This window comes from Taudactylus pleione, unplaced genomic scaffold (assembly GCF_031769625.1).
Source record: "Taudactylus pleione unplaced genomic scaffold, aTauple2 ptg000121l, whole genome shotgun sequence".
Classification (NCBI taxonomy): Eukaryota; Metazoa; Chordata; class Amphibia; order Anura; family Myobatrachidae; genus Taudactylus; species Taudactylus pleione.
This window is the reverse complement of record NW_028284523.1, coordinates 10234961-10260657: the sequence shown is the minus strand read 5'-3', so window position 1 is coordinate 10260657 and position 25697 is coordinate 10234961. Positions and strand designations below refer to the sequence as shown.

Here is a 25697-nt window from a genome sequence, read left to right as displayed (position 1 = left end):
GCTGTCACACTTCATAATGGAAAACATAAGCAGTTTGCAAAATTAATTTAACTTTTAAAATGTATAAAATCATCTAATGTACTTAATTGGTTTACATGACAAGGAATAGAAACACAGGGGCACCGTGTGGGATATTTGTTTCTAGCAGTATCTATATACATACAGTCCCAATGTATAACACACCTGTTTATCGTGCAATTCAATTTCAAAAGTCACAATGTAGCATTCGCTTGAAAATTCTTCCTGGTTTTATCCTCTATTAGTATAGATTAAAATGGGGAAATCTGCCTGTAAATCAAAACGAGGCAAAGATATATAGGATAACAATATACAACTGTATTAGTGACCCTAATAAAAGTATTCGGGGGTCTGAAATTGTGTCAAACAGCTGTTTTATGCATTTTCTAAATCAGTCAAATAATGTTAGTAAGCAAGTGTTTTTGGCAAAATAAATGTTCTTTTTATATTGGGGGTGCATAAAAATGCATGTAAGTAATATGTAATTGTGTCATAATAGCCACTTTTAAAAAACCTTCAAAATATGCCTCTAACACCGACCTGCAATGTTAAAAACACCAGTCCTATTCATAAAGCACACCCATAAACTTGTCCCACATCAATTAACCCATTTTCCAGCACTTTGTATTTTTTCACCCAAACAATTACATGTAATTACTGGCCAAATTAAGCAAATTAAAAACTTATTTTTGCCTATTTAGTTATTAAGGAGGGTGTCCTAGTGGTTCTGAACCAAGTACCGATATTTTTACTTTGAAATAGGGATTTTCCACAACTGATGGTGAAAACGAATTTGCGAAAAATGCATGTAAAAATTCACACACGTGAAAACCATGGCTAATAGCATAGCGCAATAAATATAAATTTGTACGAAAATATATTTTTTGCAAAAAGGCATCTTATTGCGGCTAATTGAATTCCCCCGTATGTCGCTGATATTTCATATTAAAAGGAAGAAAACATACAAGTGATGATTATTAGAGATGAGCGGTTCTGGTTCTCAGAGAACCGGACCAGCCCGATCTTCGCAATCTGAGCTTGGATCCGAGTTCAGCTCAGGTTTTCCCGCCTGACTCAGATCCGAAAACGAGGCAAAATGTCATACTCCCGCTGTCGGATTCTCGCAGGTTTTAGATTGTATAAAGGTCCCGGTGATCGGCGCCACTTTCACTCTGTGGAGAGTGTGCAGAACATACGTGCTCTGTCTGTGCTGCTGCTGTTCACGGGTGCAGTGTTGTTTGGTTGGGGGTCTATGTTGCTGTTGTTCAAAGATGCAGTGCTGTGGGGCTGGTGTCTGTGCTGCTGTTGTTCAAGGGTGCAGTGTTGTCTGCCGGGGGTCTGTGCTGCTGTTGTTCAAGGGTGCAGTGTTGTTAGGTGGGGGCTGCAGTACATAAAAGGGGGGCTGTATCATCCAGGGGTGCTCTGTCAATCCAGGGGTGCTCTTCCCCAGTGTTAAAAAATAAATAAAAGTGAAATAAAATTATCATTCTACAAAAAAAAATAGAACTGTTTTGTTTTTTGTGTGTGCTACTGCAGCTAGTAGTTATTATTGTTCGGTAAAACTGACAGCCAGATGGCAGTTTATCATCCACGTATTTGTGACTCTGCCGGTGGTCTGTCCTCACTCTGCAGGGGTGCTTTGCTGTCCTTAAAGGGGTGCTGTGTTGTTCTTCAAGGGGCTGCTGCCTCATCCAGGGGTGCTCTTCCCCAGTGTAAAAAACAAAGAAGTTAAATAAAATAAGCATTCCACAAAAATGTAAAATAAATATCTTATTTGCTTTTTTGTGTGTGCTAGCTACGCTATTATTATTTGGTGACACTGCCGGTCAGACTGCAGTGTAAGTTTGTTGATATGGAGGATGATCAAATGAGACGAGAGCAGGAACCACATACTAGTGCTGCCAGCAGTCATGATGACGATACAAAGCCGTCTACGTCATCTACGAAGGCCGATGCCCAAGGCCTTAAGTCAGGGCAAGTAAAATCAAGCAAGCAAAGTTTTACAGTGTTAAAGAAAAAAAATAATCAAAAGCTCAGTAAGCTGTAGAGAAACAAAAATTGTCAATATGCCATTCACTACACGAAGTGTCAAGGAAAGGATAAGGCCTTGACCTTAATTTATGACTGTTGTTTCTTACTCTTATGGTGATGTAAGCCCTTCTCGATGTAGAATTGTAAAAAAAATGAAAATCGTTAAGGCACATGAACCAACTGTGTGCTCAGAAAAGTCACAGATACCTGAGGAGATTCTAAGTGTGCCCACAGTTGCCATGTGTGAGCCTGACCTTTCCAATACTGTACTTGAAGAGGATCCTCCTTCCACCATTTGTGTGCCCTCTGCAAATGTGGGGATGAGAAGCATAAGTCAACATGCTGTCATAGAAATCGAGGATGCTTCTGTGGAAGTGAACCAGGATGATGAAGAGGATAATTCTGTAGTTGGCACTAATAAGGATGATGAGGATGAGGATGTTGATGACATGGATGATGTTTGTGTAAATCAGGCAAAGGTTGTTGCTCATGGTATAAATATGCCCATTGTCATGCTGGGGCAAAAGACAAAAAAAAGCCATCTCTCATGTGAAATTATTTCCACCCAAATTCAGACAGCAATTGTCAAGCTATCTGTACCCTTTGCAAACCAAGAGTGAGTAGAGGTAAGGAGCTAAACCATCTAGGAAAAATATCCCTGTTAAATCACTTGCAGAGCATTCATCAAAAGTTTTTGCAAAATTCAGAAACTTTGGCTAAAAAGCGTAACAATCAGTCCAGTGTCACCTAGCTGCTCCCTTCTCTCAGTTAGATCTAAGCGCCTACAATCTCCACCACCAACACTTGCATCATCAACATCCTCAATCATGGTCGGAAGTAGTCCTGCATCCAATTTCATAAGAATGACTGACTCCTCTCCTATCTGCAGTGCCGGCCCTAGCCAATTTGGTTACTGGTGCCACTTAGCAGATAATACCACAACTAATCTAAGGCCCCCATTTATCAACAAAGCATAATCCCTTTAGCGCTCGCTAAAGGGGTTATGCCATCTTTCTGGATTTAACAAACAGCCATAATCAAGGATTACCGCTGTTTGTCAAGCATCAGTCTCGCTATCTTTTAGAGGGTGAGTGCGATGCAGTCCCCATTGCCTGCAGTGGAGACCCGGCGGTAACTTTCCAACTTCAGCAAAGTTTTCCAGGCAGTGCCGAGTTCCTGTGTTATAGACATGCGCAGACAGACCATTGCGCATAACTCCAGAGCCCTGTCGCTGGCAGCATTAGGCTGCCAGCAGCCCAGCGCAGGACCTCGTCAGCAGCCCAGCGCAGGACCTCGTAGAATAGGAGTACTTCACAAGACCTCGCCAAAGGGATAAGTGTTGGTAAATACCAGTAAAATTTTTGTTTGTATCACAGTAATACAAAATGAAAAATTGCGCTGGTGTTTACCATAGTTGATAAATGGGGGCCTAAGCGTTTATACGTGGACGCCAAAAATATCACAGTGGCATATATATATATATATATATATATATATATATATACACACACACACACACACACACACACACACAAAGGTGCAATAAAAAGCATCTGAAATGTTGGAATAAGCTTTCTTTATTTGAAATCTGAGGAGTGCCGTCCCATGTTGTATATTTAAATATATATATATATTAGGGGTGAACGGGTTCGGTTTTACTCGGATTTTGGATAGCGAATGAAATCGAGCCAAAATTACGGTAAAGTGGCGATAAGAACCGAGTAAAACCGAACCCGCTCACCCCTAATATATATATATCTTGCGAACAAAAATAAGAGTGCACTAAAACATAAATAAATTCCAAATGTCTTTATATTAGAATAATGTAGATTATATAGACATAGGACTCGATCCAATTAGGTGCGATGTACTCGTGTGTGCGAGTCATTGTGACAGTGGCCATGCTTGATGGCCGCCCAGACTCACCTGAAAGTGCTCGCTGCCCTAGGGCTCGATCCAATTAGGTGCAATGTACTCGCGTGTGCGAGTCATTGCGACAGTGGCCGTGCTTGACGGCGGCCCAGAATTGCCTGAAAGTGCTAGCTGTCCTAGGGCTCGATCCAATTAGGTGCGATGCACTGGCATGTGCGAGTCATTGCGACAATGGCTGTGCTTGATGGCCGCCCAGACTCGTCTGAAAGTGCTCGATGCCCCATAGGGCAGCGAGCAAATTCAGGTGAATTTAGTGGCGAGTCGGGCTGTGCCGGGCTGTTGATGGCGTTTGACCGCCATTGCAATGGCACATTTCACCCATCGCACCTAATTGGATCGAGTCCATAGTCCTCAAACACTGAAGTTGTGAGTTGATCCTGAACCAGTATTGTTTGGAGCAAACCTTTAAAGATCTTCAGTTGAAGTTGTTCTCAGAACTAACATCCCAATTTGGACAGTTGGAGATTGAAGCCGGAAATCCCTCGTTAGGGTTGCAGAATCCTCCTTGGGGTTATTCTAAAATAGACCCTCGCACCAAGAAAATTACCCAAAAAGGCTCAAAGGCCACCATTAATATCATAAAATATTTATTGACCATGAAATCTGACAACTTATTTCTTATATAAAAAATGTACATTCAATAGGATAAAAAGCAAATAAGTAGACCACTCACAAGTTGATAATAGATACCACTGTCGCACCATTTTAGGTTTCACAGTAACAACCCCGCAGATGGGTAGATATATGTAAACTGGCACCCAATGCGTTTAGTCCTTAAAAGGACTTCATCAGAGGTATTTCAGAATATTTTTCTTAGCATGATAAAACTAACAGAATGTTCTAACTTGAAAACATTCAACTGATTTGTCCGCAGAGACCGAGTATCTAGACCTCACACAGAGAGATGCTGGTAGTAGGATCGGTCCATAGTGATCTGAGTTACTTGGTTTCTGCGGACGAATCTGTCTAGATACTCGGTCTCTGCCATTCTTCTGCATTTGATATATATATATATGTATTAAAATATATATATATCCATGATACAGCTCCTCTGAGTCAGACGCAGCCCCCTCTTTGCCCACAGTGCCTAACTGCCTGAGTAGGTTACACTTACTTTTGAATGCAGCTACTTCAGCTGCTTTTGACACCTGGACTGATGGCTAGGCGCTGGGCAGTGTCGGACGGCGGGCCGGCGGCTAATCTGGAATCAGAGTCATGAGGCCACTCACGGCTCTGCTACGCAAAGGCCCATGGGAGGAGTGGCCATGGCAGGGCATGAGCTCCAATCGCAGAAGCAATAGGAGGGGGAGTGTATTGTCGCAGAAGGGGGGCAGCGTGAAAGGCCTGGAATGCCCCTAGGCTTTCCAGTCGCCCTAGGCATTTGCTTAGAGTGCCTATGCCTAGGGCCAGCTCTGCCTATCCGCGATTCTTCAGAAGGATCCTTAAGTGCTACACCTGTTGCTGTGAGTGGATCTTCATCCCAGAAGGGGACCAGGAGGAAGACTACTTTTAGTAGTTTAAAAAAAACAATTGACTGTAAAACAATACTTTGCAAGGGGGAACAAGTATGACAGCAGTCACCCAGATGTGTGTCCAGTATCCACCATTAATGCAGTGGGTTTTAGACAGTTAATCGAGGTCCTGTGTCCCCGCTACCATGTCCTTTCTAGATTCCACTTCTCTAGAACAGCAATTCCCAGTCTGTACAAGGACATTAAAAAAACCTTATTAGTGTCCTCTGAAATGCCGTTGTACCCACTGTCCACTTAACCACAGATATGTGGACAAGCGGGACAGGGCAAACTAAATATTACATGACTGTGACAACCCACTGGGTAGGTGTGTTGCCTCAAACAGTGCAAACAACAGCAACAGCATCTAACAAATGGTAGCTCATTTAGAGGCAGGCTACTCTGTGTATCACCGGTTTCACTAAGAGGCATACTGCTGACAACCTCTTGGAAAAACTCAGGGAAATCATTGAAAAATGGCTTACTCTGCTTGGACTCTCCTTGGGATTTGTGATTTTTGACAATGCCACCAAGAGAGAGAATTACATCTGGGCAAATTCTAAGACGTCCCATGTTTTGCTCGCATTAATTTGGTGGTGCAAATTTTTTAAATGACAGGGGCTTGCAGGAGATGCTCTCGGTAGCCCAAAAAATTTCGGGACATTTTTGACATTCAGCAACTGCATGTCAAAGATTACAGCATCAGCAAGTACTGTTGAATTTGCCCTGCCATCAACTGAAGCAAGAGGTAGTAACTAGGTGGAATTCTACCCTCTATATGCTTCAGCAGATGGAGGAGCAGTAAAAGGCCATCCAAGGTTACACAACAGCCTGTGACATAGGGAAAGGACTGGGAATGCACCTTAGTCAAGCGCAGTGGAGAATAATTACCGTGTTGTGCAAGGTCCCCAAACCCTTTGAACTTGCCACATGTGAAGTTAGTTCAGACACTGCCAGCTTGAGTCAGGTCATTCCCCTAATCAGACTTTTGCAAAAGCAGCTGGAGAAACTGAAGGATGAGCTGAAACTGAGCGATTCCACTAAGTATGTTGGTCTTGTAGATCAAGCCCTTCATTCACTTCGCCAGTATTCAAGGGTCATCAATCTCTCGAATTCAGATCACTATATTTTGTTGACCATGCTTGATCCTAGGTTTAAGTCATATGTTGTGTCCTTCTTTCCAAAGGACAAAAATCTGAAGAGATGCGAAGAGCTGCTGGTGAAAAAATTGTCAGCCCAAGCCGCACATGACACGGCAGCATCTCCTCCTTCAGTTTCTGCAGCCACCAGGAAAAAACTTAATATTTCCTAAAAGACCCACTGCTTGTGATGGAGATCAGTCAGCAAAACCTAATGACATCTGGTTGGGTCTGAAAGAACTGTCTACAATTAGTGACATGTCTTATCCGGTCACCATTCAGAGAATGGATGATGATTATTTTAGGGATAGCATCCAAATAGGCATGTCAGACAGTCTGTTTCACTACTGGCTGGAAAAAGAGGCAATTTGGAGTCCCTTACACAAACTGGCTTTGCTTTAATTAAGTTGCCCACCCTCCAGTGTGTACTCTGAAAGAGTTTTCAGCACAGCCAGGAACCTTGTCAGTGATCAGCGTTGGAGATTACTTCCCCAAAATGTGGAAAAGATGATGTTCATCAAAATTAATTACAAATTCCATGAGGAAGACCTTTACCATCAATTAAGTCAAAACATTACAGATGCGCCTGTAATGGTGGATTATAGCGGGGACAAATTAATATTGTGTGAAGAAGATGATGTACACACTGATGGGGATGATGATGACAATTACATCTGATCTTACCTATGTTGTAAAGCCAGTTTGTGTATGTAATCATTTCAGCCAGAAGTGCCAGTCCCTGTCGCTGAAGTGATTGGTCTGTTAAACTGTGAATGTCCTGTTTCATATATACAACATAAGGGTCGGTGGGAGTGCCCAAGGACAATTCCATCTTGCACCTCTTTACTTTGCATTATGTGCTGTTTTGGGGCTTTGCTGCATGACATTTTTAATTTTATAATTTATTAAACCACCATCCTGTCTGCCACTGCAGCGCCATTCTCTTTCTTAGATGTGCCATGTTGGTAATTGAAATGCCACAGTCGCTGAAGTCATGCTGCTGCAGAATGCCAAAAATTTCCAGAAATTTTTATGGCCGCATAAAGCATTTCCCGCATACCCCTTTAGTTATTTTTAAAAGAATGCAATACCACCAAAGAGCTCAACTTGGACAAGGACTGATGTGAATGTGTCAAATTTCTTTGTAAATGACTCCCCTCCTTCCTCCCTCATGAATTTGCATCGGAATCCAAAACTTAAAATAAATTTACTACGAATCAACCCTTCCTTTTCCTGCCTTCAACTACACACATACTCCAACTCCCTCAGGCCTCAGTCTTGATTAATATAAAACAATTGTTTCCTGATGTGTCATGTTGGAAGCTGAACTGCCACATGTTAGTACCACCCACTGAACTGCCACATGTTAGTACCGCCCACTTAGTCAGCCAGCTAGCTTGATGCAACCTTTTAGCCTAAACTGAATTAAATCAATATTGTGAGCTTTGAGGTGGTCAAAACTTACTGGAAATGACTGTAAATAAATGTTATTGAGGTTAATAATGCTAGAGGAACAAAAACAGGCCCACATTATGTGATTTCAGCTGTTTTTATAATTTTTTTGAAAAAATACTGATCCAAAACAAAAAGATGTAAGGCGGTTTTGGCAAAACCAAATCCAGATCCAAATCACAAAGGAGATACAGATACAAAACCAAAACACGGGGGTCAGCGCACATCCCTAGTGATTATATTGAAGAATAATACTGTAGGCAATTTACTAAATCACTGCATATATATATATATATATATATATATATATATATTACTATTTGATTCTCTATGTTCCAGCTTGCTAATAGAGGGTACAAACTAGACGATAGAGATCCGCCGGATCGGGCCGACATATCGTCCACATCGGCAAGTATGTACCCGCTATGAGCGACCATGCGCATTCCTGCTGGGTCGTTCTTTGCATCGACAGATCGAGCCTTCATGCTACTGAATATGTCAATTTGATGAACAACCCCATGGTTGTGGATGCAGCTGGTGAACAACATATTGTGCGGTCTTTCACCAGATCGTGCAGTGTCAAACGACCGCATGATATGTCATTCATTGCAGAGTGGGTCAGCCAGGTACACACATTGTGTAATGTGTAGCAGCAAGGAGCGCCGAGCGGAAGGGGGGGCAATTACTAATTACCATGCCCACACTTGCTAGAGGGGCCCGGCGGGAGCCTGGGTCCAACGCTGCCCCGCCCCCTCCCCCTACCTATAAGCAGTCCAGAACACGCTGCTGTGTGCTTGGCTGCAGTGGGCTAAGCAGCAGCAGTCTCTTCTGCCTGTGGGGGCAGCAATCACACTGATCACGTCCCCCCTGGATTTGCACCAGGCTGAGAGGCTCACAGCACCCCCCTTCGCAGCGCTGCAAAAAATGTCTTCCTAAGGGTCCATGGCCATGCCTCTTGCAACTAGGCCATGCCCCAGGGCCTGGGCCGGCTGTTTATGGCCCTGGTAGTGGCTTTAGACATAATGGTTGTTTGCATTCTCCATAACTTTGTACAATGGTTCCTAATCTTTGTGACATACCTACAATCTTTTCCTCAAACACCTGTGTAGTTATTTTGACTATTTCCTTAATGTGGTTTCAACATTTATAGAACAAAACCTTTCAAATGGGTGACTGGAAGAATGTGCTAATTTATTAGCTGAGGTGTTCACATTAATTGGGTACTGTTATATTAATTCAGAGGCCGTTTTTTTTTTTTTTAGAGTGTATTGATATTAATTTAGATGCAATTAGATTGTATTAATATTAGTCTGTAGTGTGCCAATGCGCTCATCCATTATTCCTCTGTCATTGATCAGCACTTTATTGCTTGGAGTCAGAAACATTGCCCTTGCCCAGCACTATTTGATAGTCGGGTAGCCCTGAATAAAGGGACTTTTATGTTTATTTTCTATGTTTCTAGCATGCTGTGTGAACACTTTCACGACAGTGTCTTTCTATCTTCCAGAAGTGAATGAAGGCGAACAGTTCACTCTGCCAGTTTTATTACCTGAACAGATTACTGCACTTTACATCATGAGATTACTATATATAAAATAGGAATCCATTAAATAATAAAAATCACTCTGGCTTAGGAACTAAATTATCCTGTTTACTTAGCAGCAAGTATTTAAAGAAAAGCTTGTTTGACACTTTTCTATAAGAATAAGAATAGGTGTAAGATTGCTGATGACAAGTCTGTCTTACTCATTGCATCTGAAGTTTACATGAATACATTTCCCTACATTAATAAACTAATTTAAATATAATCACTAGAAAATACCATCATTATGTCATTAGCAGCATACTCTCTAAACCCAATTGCTGTAGAATACACTTCACTGCTAATGGAATATCCACTGAAATAGCTGATACTAGCGAGTGGTGTATATATTTAAGGGACTGTTATATAAAGTATTGTGGTAGAAAGCAATAAGAGAGAAGTGTGCATGTGTTATGTAAAATATCAGTATTACATGCCTGCTATACGGAGATTGGACGTCTTTTTAATATATCCACTTGTAATCGTCTTGACAACCCACCTCTACTTTTTGCCCAATTAAATTTGATTGAGTATCTCTATTGAAAGACTTCAAAGGTGAATGACACATAATTATCAGTATGTAGCAACACTACTTCAATTAAGCTATTCTTTCAGCTACAATACACACATTTTCTCTTTGTGACATGCCCCTAATCACTCTAATTGTTATAGGAATAAGATTTGTCTTAATCAAATACTTATGTTAATATGTATTTAGCTAATCATAACTCTGTTGTAAGACTCCACAGATCCATAATCCAGAAGCAATTGTACAGTAGTTTTACACTGAAAGTGTGAATTCTTGCTGCGTATTATGTTTTGAGTTACTGTCTGCACCCACTTAACACTATTTGCATTATTTTATCAGCTTTTTGCTGTTCGCCCCATGATTCAAAGATAATCAGAGAAAAACATGACTTAGTTTTCATTCCATTATGCCATATTACAGGGGATGGGAGGAGAATAGTCAATCAGTACACAGTTCAGTGTAATGATGGCTTTAAGATTTTTACGCCCTATGCAAGGCATGTGTGGGGAGAAAAGAGGGGTGGGTGGGCAACTAACACCGTCCCTCTCAAGAGAGCTGAAAACATATATAAATGTGTGTATAGGTGTATACCAGCAGTAATACACTATGGAGCTCAGTTATATTTGGATGTGCTTTCTTTTGCTTAAGGTAGCCATTTTGTAACGCGTACATATGTGTCAAGTTTTTAAACTTTTATTCAACTGCATCTTACACTTTGAGCATTACGGGAAGGGATAAATAAGGCCCTCAATTAGTTACGGAAGCAGATCAGGAGGTGTATGTCTTACTTGGAGGGAGATTTAATAAAGCTTGGAGAGAGATAAAATTGGAGATAAATAGCACCAGCCAATCAGCTCCTAACTGTCATTTTTCAAACATAGCCTGTAAAGTGACAGTTAGGAGCTGATTGGTTGGTGCTATTTATCTCCAATTTTCTCTCTCTCCAAGCTTTATTAAATCTCCCCCACAGTCTAGCATTTTGCTTATTCACCTCCATTCATTCATAAGCATTCATTAAATAATTGATCAGTTATCAGAAGCAGGCTGGTCCCAGAGAATGAGGTATGGTAACATCTGTCTCCTGGGTCTACATAAATTTAGTGTTTCAGAACCGCCAACAGCCACAGGCTGCATGCACATGCCTGGCAGATAGCCCATGCTCCCTGGCTGTTACAGTTGTGTTATAAACGCAATCAGAGTGGTAAGGCAGAATCCTCTGCCTGTCTCTTGGTTGCCAGCCACATGCATGCAGCCATGCTGTTACAGTCATACCTTGTAGATTATTGTTATTATTACCATTTATTTATAAGGTGACATAAATTTCAGCTGCACCATACAGACCGGGTAATGTAACCAGCATATATGCATAATTACTAGCATACACATTTTGTTGCAAGTAAGTGAAATAAAATAAGATGTGCAGTGATGCAAAGGAAGGGAGGGCCCTGCTCATAATATCTTACATTACAAATGGCTGCTAGAATGCTTCTGACTCTGGCCATTCACCTATAGAGTGGTTGGAGGCAGAGCTGGCCCTCAGCAATTTGATGCCCTAGGCAAGATTTTTGTTGCAGATAATCCCACCACCAAGATTAGTGTATAAACATAGGCACCAAAAATAAAATTTCTGGCTTATTTTTTATTGTTAAGAAACACATGGTAAACGCATAATAATATACAACTATCCAGGCATCCTCCTTTGCTATGGCCCGCGGCACAGAGGAGAGCAGCGTAAAATGAGTCAGTCAGACTAATTATACTGCTGTATGCTGCAGGCCCCTTCATTGTGACTGGCCCAGGTTAGTGCAATCTCCCGGCTGCACCACCACTAGTTTCGTCCTCTGACCCAGCACCCCTCTCCCTGTCTCACAGCACATCACCCAGCAGCACAGATCATAGAGGCAGCCTACAACACCCGTCATCCTTCTCCCACATAGCAATCCTCATCCAGCACCCCTCACCCAGCACAGCATCCCTCACTCAGCAGCACAGATCACAGCCACACCCATCACCAATCACTCCTCCCCCGGCCAGCACACAGCACCAGCACCCCTAACAGTAGTCAGCTCAGCACCCCTCACTACATGCTGAGCTGACTTTAATCAAAACATTGCTATCTCCAGAGACCAGTGACCATTTTTGTTGATGCCCAGTGCCCACTGCCTCCACTGTGCAGAGTCTGCTACTCTTCTTCAGCCTCTCTGGACCTGCTTGCTCCCATGCTGTTGCTGGCTGTAAGCTGACTGCTGCAGCTGCTGCCCGATCAGAGCTGTAACTCCAATCAAAGCCGACTAACCACTAGCAAATCCCCGCTGTCCAGATACCCAGCCCCTGCAACTGACGCCGGCTGTTACGCCACTGCCTGCCCGCTCACCGTTTGCTGCTGCCAGGCCCAATCAGCGCTCAGCTGACAGCTCCAATCAGGTCCAGCGGCAGCAAACTGTGAATGCTGAGCAGCTGTCCCAGCCGCCAGCAGGTGCTCTGTGCCTGCCCCAAACCTACACCATCCGCTGGCCCTAGGCAGGCTTTGATACCCCTAGGCGTTCCAAATGCCCTAGGCATTTGCTTAGTTTGCCTATGCCTAGGGCCGGCTCTGGTTGGAGGTCTTCACACACTGATTGGTGCACAGTTGTTCACCAATCAGAGTGCAGGAACTGGAAGCACAGCAAGAAACCACAATAACTGGTTGATACCCACATATATGAGGTTTGATGTTTAATAAGAAGGCAATCTGATTTTTAACAAGAAGGGTACAGATTTGAGGTCTGATTTGAAACAAGGGAGGGGATTTAATATGATATCTGTGTATTAATATTGGGCACCAAGTCTGGTGTCTTATTTTGAACAAGTAGGTTTCTGAATTGGGTTCTGTACTTGTTTCTGAATTTTAACAAGGGTTTATGGCTGGGTCCAGTTTTGAGTCAGATTTAAGATCTAATCTTTATTATAAATATAAAATGCAAACAATATATAATTGTAATTATAATTGATCACCTCTTGATATTTTAGAGGATATTAGCCTGTATTACTGGGGATGGGACAGGTTTTAGTAATCATGAAAGCCTGCAGCAGGGTAAGGATAACGCTTGATATATACACACACATAAGAGAAACAGATTTTTTTTTCTGCTTATTTTCACCTGACGGAATAAGTTCATGGGGCATGATATGGCTTGGGAGGAATGAACTCTATTGTATGGTGCTCATAGATTTGCTCTCTGTATTGTGTGGTGGTCACCCTGTCTTATTGTGCAGCCATCACAGGTATGCTGAATACTGGTCAGATAAGGAGCAGTAGGTGTTGACATTTTTAAATATGCTGTATTTTATTGGCTATATATAACAATACCAACAGTAGACAAACCATATTTGCATGGTTTTTTATCACACTCATTTGTTAGCTTCTGTTGCAATAATAAATGAGCATGGTGACTCCATAGGGCAGCTGGGTTGGTACATTCTCTGAACTGCCCTGGCACTCAGAAACTACATTTTATGAGCTTCTCCAGTTGAGGCTCAGCAGACACTGCTCTGTTGCTGATCTTCATGGGTCTGAGGTTGAGTGAGTGAGTGAGTGAGTAATGAAGGAAGATTAATTGTGGAGGAGCATAGATAAAAGTCACTGAGCACATATATATATATATATATATATATATATATAATATATGCTGTGGTGAGATAACTATCATTGTGATTTTTCATCTCAAACTCATCATTGTGGGTTAGGGCCAAGCAAATGTTGCCCCTCTGAAAACACTGTGTTAGCCATTTGCTCATGGCACCTGCACTTTCGGTCTATCTAGAAAGCCTACTTCAAACTTTGGAAGCCAACACATTGTGTAGCATTCTGGTACCAAGTATAATATGCTGAGTGATGTTTGATGCCAAGTGTAATATGCCATGCCATGTTTATGTATAATATGCATATTTGATATCCAGACATCAGCAAAATCGAGTTGACTCTGAAATATATGAGACCTCAAATATATGGGGTATCACATATATTACCCACCCATGATGCAGATTATTGCAGAGTCCAGAACAGCCAGTGTCTGATTGGACAGTTTCTTAGCCTTATAATTAATAAGTAGCCATCATTTCTATGAGTCTGGAGATTCCCAAAACTTTTAGGTAGTTCTCCCCAAACTGTCCAGCAGAGGGTGCCAAACAGGGTTACTGATTGGAAAATAAAATCTTGCAAAGTAGGGTTGTTTATTTAAGGGGTTGCTATCATTCCTTGACATCGATGACAGGCAACCATCACCAGAAACTCGTGGATGATTTGAACCTAGGATGTTTAGCAAAGAATGGAGACCCTGCTGTGCTTAGTATGAGATGCTAGAATTACTGCTTGTATCGTGCTCTCAGCTACAACCTCCTCCTCCCATACTGTAAGCACTGCCTACTACCACTCCAACCCTGAGGTGGTGTCACCAGTGTATGTGCAACTGTACATTGGGGACCATGTAAAATGCACTGACTAGTTTGAATGAACTAGGCTAAAGGGTGTTATGATACACTAGCACTAACTTCAGCTAGAACCATAATGCATCACTACTGACATCTCCTCCCCCTGACAATGATGATTGCAACAACAACTGTGACATATGGTAGGTTTGAGTAATCAAACTGTTGCAGTTCATTTACACAAGGAATGCTACGTAGGGCCTCTATTACTAGACATCACTATTTTACACAGCCAGTGCAGCTTGGCACTATCAATTTGCCCCATTAGTCAACAACAGGTGAGTTATGATATGTGTGATATGGTCGGGGTAGGTGGTCCCTCTCTTGGGGTAGGGGGACACCTCCTTACACACAGCAGCCAGGAAACAGCACACTAGTCAAGGGTTTTAGTGCAAGCTGGTCGGCCCCAGTTTTTATTGAGTGACATAAAAATACAACAAAACATAAAATAAATCCTAGCCCATCTGGGCACTAACTAGACAGGTAACTCCCTCTCTACAAGTGGCAGGGCCTACTGCCTTACCACAAACACATTACTTACAAATGTCACAGTGTCTCGGAACAAACCTCAGTGTCTGTTCTCCCCACGGTGTGTGAGATCCTGCACCAAAACATTACACAGCTCTTATGAGCCACTTCCAGGTGTTCTCAATAATTAGCCTGCTCTCAGGCTGAAAGGCCCAACACCTGAAGCGGCCCCGTGGATGGAACCCTCCCATCTCTCTCACATCCACACCCCCAGTGCCCATTATCCAGCTTTTACCAAAAGCCGATACTCAAATCTGTTTGGTAAAACAGACCATTCCTGGGGGTTTAAAACACATATGACAAAAATCTGGAACACACCTACATGCCATCCCTAACTTTTCCAGTGCTTCTATCACATATCCCCCCCTTTGTTTCGACCTGTGGGGTGGAGCAACTGCAGCCCCCAAACAATGGACACGTGTTCTACTGTGAACTTAAAGGTTTGTAATGCCAAGAACCACCTTGTTAATCTCGCATTGCTGTCTTTGTTCTCTGACATCCACTTCAAAGGGGCATGGTCAGTGATCAATCTGAACTTCCTTCCCACCAAGTAGTATCTGAGAGTTTCTAACGCCCACTTTATGGCCAATGCTGCTTTCTCGACCGTAGCATAGTTTCTCTCATGTACATTTAATTTTTGGCTTAAGGAAAAAATCATGTGTTCTTCACCCTCTTTGCTTTGGGACAGGATCACTCCTATGCCTACATCTGACGCATCAGTTTGCATAACAAACTCTCTGTCAAAATCAGAACTGGTTGGGTACATAATGCTATTATTAACTCCTAAAAAGCCTTCTCTGCTTCAGGACTCCATTCAACCATGACTTTCTGTTTGCCTTTGGTAAGGTCAGCCAGTGGGACTGCAATGGTGGCAAAATTGGGTATAAATCTCCTATAATACCCAGTAATCCCTAAAAAGGCTCTCACCTGTTTGTTATTAAGGGGTCGTGGCCAATTTTGTATTGCCTCAATTTTAGTAAGCTGTGGCTTTATCAAACCTCTGCCAATGGTGTAACCAAGATACTTTACTTCTTCCATCCATAGGCAACATTTCTTTGGGTTGGCTGTCAATCCTGCCCTATAGATGGAGTCCACCACTGCTTGTACTCTGGGCAAATGATACTGACAATCAGGACTATGAATGACTACATCATCTAGATAAGCAGCGGCATACTGTCTGTGGGGTCTTAGAATTCTGTCCATCATCCTTTGGAAGGTATCCGGTGCCCCATGTAACCCAAAGGGCAACATCTTGTATTGGAACAACCCTTCTGGTGCCGAAAAAGCTGTCTTTTCTTTGGCATTCTCAGTTAACGCCACTTTCCAATACCCTTTTGTTAAGTCTAGAGTGGTTAAAAACCTGGCTGTTCCTAGTCTTTCAATTAGTTCATCCCCCCCTTGGCATTGGGTAGGCATTGAACTTTGACACACTATTCAATTTTCAGAAATTGTTGCAGAAACGCACACTCCCGTCAGGCTTTGGAATAAGCACAATGGAACTTCACCACTCACTATGCGATTCTTCAATTACACCCAGTTCCAATTTTATTTAATTTCTTTAGACACTGATTCTCTTTGGGCTTCTGGTAACCTATAGGGCTTTAGGTTAGTCTTAACCCCTGGTCAGTGATTGTCATGTTTAATGACTGTGGTTTTGCCCGGTATATCTAAGAACAAAACTCTATTTCCGATAAAGAAATTCCTTAACTTCCTGCTGTTGAATGGCTGACACGGTTTTAGCTATTGTCACTTCAGGAACCAAGGGCCCTGGGTTTACTAGAGGGGCCGGGATGGCTGACAGAACTGCTCTATCCTGCCAAGATTTGATAAGATTTACATGGTATAACTGTTCTGGCTTTCTTTTCTCAGGCTGGTAAACTTTATAATTAACCTCCCCTTCTGTTTCTAGAAATTCAAAGGGTCCTTGCCACTTAGCCAAAAGTTTATTTTCTACCGTGGGAACCAACACCAAGACTCTGTCTCCAGGAGTAAAGATGTGTAACTGAGCATTGCGGTTGTACACCCACTGTTGCGCCTGTTGGGCCTGTCCAAGTGCTCTCTCACTATCTGCACCACAGCAGCAATTCTTTCCTGCATTTAGGACACATGCTCAATGACAGATTTATATGGACTGGACTGCCCCTCCCATGTCTCCTTGGCAATGTCAAGTAATCCCCTTGGATGTCTCCCGTACAATAAATCAAAAGGGGAAAACCCTGTGGAGGATTGGGGAACCTCTCTTATGGCCAACAGCAAATAAGGTAACAAGTAATCCCAATCTCTACCATCTTTGTCCACTACTTTCCTTAGCATGTGTTTTAAAGTTTTATTAAACCTCTCCACTAACCCATCGGTCTGGGGATGGTACACAGAGGTTCTTAACTGATCAATTTTAAGCAGGTGGCATAACTCTTTCATGATTTTTGACATAAATGGGGTACCTTGGTCAGTCAGGATCTCCTTATGTATTCCCAATCTGCTAAAGACATGGACTAATTCTTTCACAATGGTTTTGGTTGATGTATTTCATAATGGTATCGCTTCCGGGTACCTGGTTGCGTAATCCATTATCACCAGAATATAATGATGGCCCCGGGCAGATTTCATTAATGGCCCAACCAAATCCATAGCTATTCTTTCAAACGGAACCTCAAAAATGGGTAATGGAACAAGAGTACTTTGAAATGTGGCCTTGGGGCATGATATTGACATTCAGGATGGGACGCACAATAGTCAGAAACTTCTTTCTGGACCCCATGCCAGAAAAACCTCTGTAAAATTCGCTCAGTGGTTTTTCCTACCCCTAGGTGACCTGCAGTTATGTGACCATGAGCCAGGTCTAACATGGTTCTTCTATATGCCTTTGGAGCTATTAACTGTTCCACAACATCTTCCCCTTTCTTAGTCACCTGATACAAAAAATCCTGGCATACTGCCATGTGAGGATATGACAACAGACTATCGGGGTCTATGGATTTACCGTCAATTGCTTTTACATTTTCCCTGGCTTTTACCAGAATAGGGTCATTTAACTGCTCCACTGCAAAGATCTCTTTTCTGACTTTAAGATCAGACAGACGATCAACTGGCTCAATAACACTTCCCATCTCAGTGGGCGGCACATCACTTAGTGAGCCACCATCATTCTCAGCACTACCTGGTTCATCAAACAGGGAAGCAATCGGGAAGCCGACTGCCTATATACCGGCAGCCGGCTTCCCGATTGTCTTATCCCGGCATAGGTGAAATGCCGGGCGTCTAGATGTAGACGCCCACATTTCTCCGACGCCGGGAGACCGGCGCCCGGCATCATGATCGTAGTGATGCCGGGCGCCGCGAGTGGACAGCCATGGGGGGAGGGTTAGGTTTAGGGCTCCCGGGGGGGACTTAGGGTTAGGCAGCCCCCGGGAGGGTTAGGGTTAGGCTAGGGGGAGGGAGGGTTAGGGTTAGGCACCCCCGGGGGGGACTTAGGGTTAGGCACCCCCCCGGGGGACTTAGGTTTAGGTAGCGGGGAAGGGGGTGGTTAGGGTTAGGCACTTAGAGGGGGGATTAGGGTTAGGCACTTGGGGGGGAAGTTAGGGTTAGGCACCCCTAAGGAGGGTTAGGGTTAGGGGGGTTAGGTTAGTGGATACTTACCTATCCACGATCGGGATTTCCAGCGCTGTCGGGCTTCCGCTGAATCGCACTCTGCTCCTGTCTGGCTAACGCACTCTGCACTCTGGCCAGCGGTATTTCATACCCATTCCCATCAAACATGCTTGAAAAAGGGAATTTCTCAGACTCGGAAGAAACTTCCCCTGTTACTGCATCAGTAACCTTCTCAAATGGGTCGGGGTTATTTACTTCGGAAACAAATCAGCTTTCCCACAACTTCCAGAAGTGAGCAAAGTCTCTCCCTAATATTGCATCATACATTAAGCCATGCACCAAACCCACAGAGACTATAGCGGAACCACACTGTGTTTCTATGTTCACTTCTGCAGTAACATAATGCAGAGTATCCCCATGTATGCAGTTCACAACAACAGTTTTCCCCTTGCGCTTTAAGGGGTTCAGCAGTTCAGCTTTCATAAGTGTAACCAGGCTACCAGAATCTAATAGAGCCACTACTCTGTTGCCTTCTACAGTATCTACACACATGTGCTTATCTGTCTCAGCCTGTCGGTCAGCAGTACAGGCTGGCTGCGCAAAGAAAGACATTCTGTGATTGACATAAGCCGTATCACATTGCATAGGTTCAGAAGTGAGTGAACAATTAGCAGCAGTATGGCCCAAACCACCACATCGAAAACAGTGTATCACGTTATTATCAAGTCTCTTATGGGGCAAGAACCTTCCTGGCCTGGCTGGTCTATCTCCAGATTCCAAACCCACAGTCTTAAGTTCATAACACCGCCCATCACCCTTCTCCCCTGGAACAGTCTTACCAGTAGTCACGGGAGATCGCCGTTGCAGAATCGGTGCTCGGTGGGGCACACTCTTCAGTTCCTCAGCCACCACATACCTCTCCACCAGTTCAACCAACTGGTCTGCTGTTTTAGGGTCTGCATGGCTCACCCATTTGCGCAGAGTTGCAGGTAGAGATCGCAGATATCGATCCATAATGACCCTTTCCACGATCTGTGGTCCTGTTAAAGTCTCTGGCTGCAGCCATTTTGTGGTAAGATGGACGAGGTCATGCATTTGAGAGCGTGGAGGCTTTTCGGTTTGGACTCATTGGGCATGAACAAATACTGTGACTCCCAATCGAGTCAAGATTTCCAGTTTTAGTTTACTATAGTCCTTTGCATCAGCCAGGCACAAGTCATAGTATGCTTTTTGTAGTTCTGCAGACAGGAAGGGTGCCACAAGATTTGCCCACTGTTCTTTAGGCCAACTTTCTCTTTCGGTGGTTCTTTCAAAGGCCGTAGGGTATGCTTCCACATCATCACTCTCGGTCATCTTTTGCAGGAAATGACTGGCCCATATGGAGCGAGTATAGCTTGTAAGACCAGTGGAAGCATCTCCAGACCGGACTACTAGCTGTTGTACCACATCTTTTAAGGCCTGGTGGGTTTCCTCTATGGCGACTTGTTGTTGCCTCTGGGCTGCCTCCATAGTGGCTTGTTGTTGCCTCTGGGCTGCCTCCAAGGCCAATAGTTGCACATTGGTAGCTTCCTGCTGAACCCTGTTAGTTTCCTGCTGAAATTTGTTAGCCTGGAGCAAGGCCTTAACAATTTCCTCCATTTTGTCTTTGGGTGTAGGTTTAAAGCCGAATCTGGCTTCCTTAATCATCTGCCAACACCACCTCCATGGACTTCACAGGACATGAGTTGATATCCAAAACTACAAATTAGTGTCTGTCACTTTAAATTTTAAATGTAGAATTTTTCCTCTTGCTGCATTTTTAGTGTGTAATTGCCTGCATTCTCCACCAATTGTGCTATGGTCGGGGTAGGTGGTCCCTCTCCTGAGGTAGGGGAATGCCTCCTTACACACAGCAGCCAGGAAACAGCACACTAGTCAAGGGTTTTAGTGCAAGCTGGTTGGCCCCAGTTTTTATTGAGTGACATAAAAATAAAACAAAACATAAAAAAATCCTAGCCCGCCTGGGCACTAACTAGACAGGTAACTCCCTCTCTACAAGTGGCAGGGCCTACTGCCTTACCGCAAACACATTACTTACAAATGTCACAGTGTCTCGGAACAAACCTCACTGTCTGTTCTCCCCAGGGTGTGTGAGACCCTGCACCAAAACACTACACAGCTCTTATGAGCCACTTCCAGGTATAATCACTAATTAGCCTGCTCTCATGCTGAAAGGCCCAACACCTGAAGCGGCCCTGTGGATGGATCCCTCCCATCTCTCACATCCACACCCCCAGGACCCATTATCCGGATTTTACCAAAAGCTGATACTCAAATCTGTTTGGTAAAACAGACCTTTCCTGGGGCTTTAAAACACATAAGACAAAAACCTGGGACACACATACACACCATCCCTAACTTCTCCAGTGTTTCTATCACACATGTCAACATTGACCTTGCCAACATTCATTATGTAAGCCAAATCTCTCTTTCAATTCCTAAAAATAGTATAAAAGCCCTCTGGGATCGAAAATATTTCTAAATGCTACCAGGTACTCTCTTTGCAAAGGGGATAAGCAGCATTTTTCTAAGCCACGAGTGAAAGCAGACCCCCCAACATGTGGTATATCTTGAGCTTGTTGGGTTCTTGTGTTACCTTTTAATTGATGACCTTTTATTATGAAAGCTACTTGCAAAGGTCACAGTCTGACATGTAGAAATGCTTTTGCCTCAGTTGTGTTTCTGTTTGGAGTGAACATTGCCTCTGTGGTAGTGATACTCTGCAGTGGCCTTCATTGAGCCAGGGAGCCAGCCTTCAACAAGGTTAGTGTCAAAGTCTGCAGGGCCACACCATTTAAGAATATTCAACTGTTCCCAGGTCTATTACATTGCTGTAATTCTAATTTCCCATTGCACAACAGCTAGAACATGGGTAGGAAACCTAAAGCTTATTAGAAAAAGCAAAAAGTTGTTTCCACAAAATGATAGTTTTTTAAATTTTTACATACAAGTTTGCTTAATGGTGTCCTATATTTGTACTAGTGGCCCCAGAATTGCGGGGTATCTTGACTTATCAGAGTTCTGGCAATGGACTCTGATACCACCCCAGGTGGTGAGGGTCTGTTGCTACTTATTATGGTCTTTCTTGGATGTGCAGGGATGTGTAGTTTCCATTAGAATGTACACAGTTAGGCATAATTTTAAAACGAACTGTAGGAGCTAATTACATGATGATTTTTAAATTTGCTTGAAACCAACATCGGTTTAATACTACAGTATTACAGAAAGCCATAGACTGGCCACAGCGTATTCATAGCGAATATGATTATGGCAGAAACAAATCTTCATAAGCATTAAACATATATGTCTAGCATAGGTGGGCTTCACATAAAACATTATACTTATGCTTTCAAATGCTGCTGATGAAGGTGCTGAAGCAGACAATAACCTCCAGAAGGAGAAAACTGTATGAACAGGTGCTAATTACAAATTGATCAGTGAAATCAGTGACAAATAATAAGAAATGGGATTAAAAAAATGCCAGTCATCAGTGATCACCACTCCTCTATTAGATACAAGGTAAATAAATACATAAAGATGACATCGCTATTAAAAAGGCAAAAAAATTAAATAAAGACATGGGACTGTTTCTGCAAAAAAGTGAATAGCCAGTCTACTTGGCTTGAAGATAAAAAAAATTTATTTATCAATATATATCACATATGGATCTTATAACACAATATGCATATAGTTGAATAAAAATATAATCTTAATGATAAGCCATCTTTAGTAGCAAGTAGCTTCTTAAATGTATCCCAGAACAACAGCCCCAAATGTTGGAGTGATGAGTTATATAAAGTCAAGTGACTAGCCAGAGCTAAATTAGCTGTACTTACAGCAACTGGTACTGAATGTCATATGGGAATAGACTGGTGTATTGCTGTATTTAAGATAGAGTAAGTTTCAGTTCATCGCACCTGGATGGTAAGTACCTTAAAGATTTACTTGTGTGTGAATACATTGGTAATACCCACATTGCTTCAGTAGCGAAGTACACTTGATCCAGAACTTAAGTGTAAACCAATCCACAGAGTGGAGAATCAACCACCAGATACTGTAGTCTTCTTATTAGAGTTAACACCTCATCCCTTTTTTAAGACTTACACAGATTATGTGGATGGTTGACTTCAAATATCCATTTCACCTGGTTTTAATTAGCCACAGAACCGGTGTAATTCATATGTGTCCTTTATCAAAGAGATGATCTGGTAACCTTCTAGTACTAGACTTTTTACAGCAATCAAAATTGGCTCATACCATGAAACCATGCTATTGGACTCTTTAGTTTCATCAAATAACATGCATCAGTGAATGACCCAAGTGGGAACTAACGGCCTGATTCAGAGATGGATGGAATTGCAGAGCCGTACACAAGCGGCTGTGCATCTAAAATGCAAACAAGCCACTTCCTTGCTGCATATGCAATCCCAGCACTGCGACCAATGTCACAGACTTGGATCTCCATCGCAACCAATGGTCATGATGGATGCTACTTTGGCCAGGCTGCGGAAGCTGGAGCCTACCGCAGCCTGGCCGGGTCCCGGCAGCTGCAATGCCAGAAAATCTGCGTCCACCGATGCAGACCCTGGCATCGTCCCTGGCTTCAACCCTCCCTGTTGGCATGACACAGGACGAAGACTTTTGGAGGATACCCTGGTGTCAAGAAGGGCAGCAAAGAAGCCACTTCTCTCCAGGAAAAACATCAGGGACAGACTAATTTTCTTCAAAAGGTACAGGGATTAGACCGCTGAGGACTTGGGTAAAGTTATTTTCTCTGATGAATCCCCTTTCAGATTGTTTGGGTCATCTGGAAAAACGCTTGTCCGGAGAAGGAAAGGTGAGCGCTACCATCAGTCCTGTGTCATGCCAACAGTAAAGCATCCTGAGACCATTTATGTGTGGGGTTGCTTCTCAGCCAAGGGAGTGGGCTCACTCACAATTTTGCCTAAGAACACAGCCATGAATAAAGAATGGTACCAAAACATCCTCCAAGAGCAACTTCTCCCAACCATCCAAGAACAGTTTGGCAACAAACAATGCCTTTTCCAGCATGATGGAGCACCTTGCCATCAGGCAAAAGTGATAACTAAGTGGCTCGGGGAACAAAACATCAGAATTTTGGGTCCATGGCCAGGAAACTCCCTAGACCTTAATCCCATTTAGAACTTGTGGTCAATCCTCAAGAAGTGGGTGGACAAACAAAAACCCACAAATTCTGACAAACTACAAGCATCGATTAGGCAAGAATGGGCAGCCATCAGTCAGTATGTGGCCCAGAAGTTGATTGACAGCATGCCAGGGCGAATTGCAGAGTTTTAGAAAAAAAAAGGGTCAACACTGCAAATATTGACTCTCAACATAAACTTAATGTAATTGTCAATAAAAGCCTTTGACACCTATGAAATGCTTGTAATTTTACTTCACTATACCATAGTAACATCTGACAAAAAGGTCTACAAACACTGAAGCAGAAAACTTTGTGAAAACCAATAATTGTGTCATTCTCAAAACTTTTGACCATGGCTGTAGACTGTCTACATGTCTGCATAGATTTAACCACTTGACCAATGATTTATTTTTTTTAAATTGACATTAAAAACTGTGTCTAGCAACTGTCCATATGTCCCCATTATAACATTACTCTCCCACCCCTCCGTGGGAATAGATTCTCCAGCGGCAATAGATGCCCAATTGGCATTCCCCCCTACCTCCCAGTGGTAATAGATCCCTGTGGCATTACCACTTCACCTCCCATCCCTAATCAGGGTCCAGTAGAATCACTGGCCATTTTTGCATTACATTTTATGGCCCAAAATTGGCATGTCAGAGGTCAGAGACCGTTACATCACTTCTGAGGGCTGGAGCAACAGCTGCAGTTAATCAATTCTGTTGAACTTATTTCCATATTAAGGGCCCCATTTAAGCACACACTGTACCTTAATACCAGCGGCATATTTCATTTAGTATCACAGTGATACTAAAGAATTCAACATGGTATTCAACATTATTTACCTCTATGGCGAGGTCCAGTGAAGATCCCCCTCCTCAATGGCATCCTCTTCTCTATTGCTGGCAGCCTATCACTGCCAGCGATGGGTTACTGTGTCATGGTCATGACACTTTCCCCCGGCAGGGACACAGCAAAGCCTGGAAGACTTCGCTGAAGCCGGAAAGCCTGTTGATGAGTCCCCATTGCTGGCAATGGAGACCGTATCGCTCTCGACATCTATAGATGGCAAAGGCAATACAGCAACAAACAACGGTAAGCTTAGATTACCGCTGTTTGTTAAATGTTGATAAAATTTTGCCCTTAGTGCTGGAAGAAAGAGGAGGATGGTATGGTTACAAGGAATGTTCATCTGGCCGCGCTTGTATCCCGCACGACTGCACTAGGTTAAGTGGTTAAATGAGCCCTTTCTATTAAAGTTCATGTCTCAGCCACAAGTGCTGCGATCGCATCCGATGGTAGCTGATGTACTGATGGCTGCATAACCTTCCTGGAGATGACACGAGCAAGTGGGCATCTTAAGACAGGCTGGTGGGAGTCTGCATACACAAAGCGATCGCACGCCAAGACATAGTGGGCGTGCTAATGCCTTGCCGTGCGATCGCCTGCCTTCCAAAATTTGCATAAGCATCGAGCGAACACATCTAGCGAGCGGGTCTGAATCAGGGCCTGAGTGCATGAATTAAAGTTGTTTTTTTTTGGTGTGTCATGTTAAAAGTTATAAAATTGAATCCAAGGTTTATGTCTCGAAAGAGAATTTTTTAAAATGAGTGCTGTTTTTTTTTGCAGTTGGCATATTTATCCACTAGTTGAGCTACAATATGTAAACTGCTAATTTAGCTGAATATCTTATTTTGTCATTCTTGAAATGTGT

General features: G+C 43.0%; 1 protein-coding gene across 1 annotated transcript in view; it reads left to right on the top strand.

Annotated features, from left to right (window-relative positions):
• CDH23 (cadherin related 23) overlaps positions 1 to 25697 on the top strand; it is a 1221584-nt gene that overhangs the window by 756367 nt on the left and 439520 nt on the right. The gene's annotated exons all lie outside the window — the stretch shown is intronic.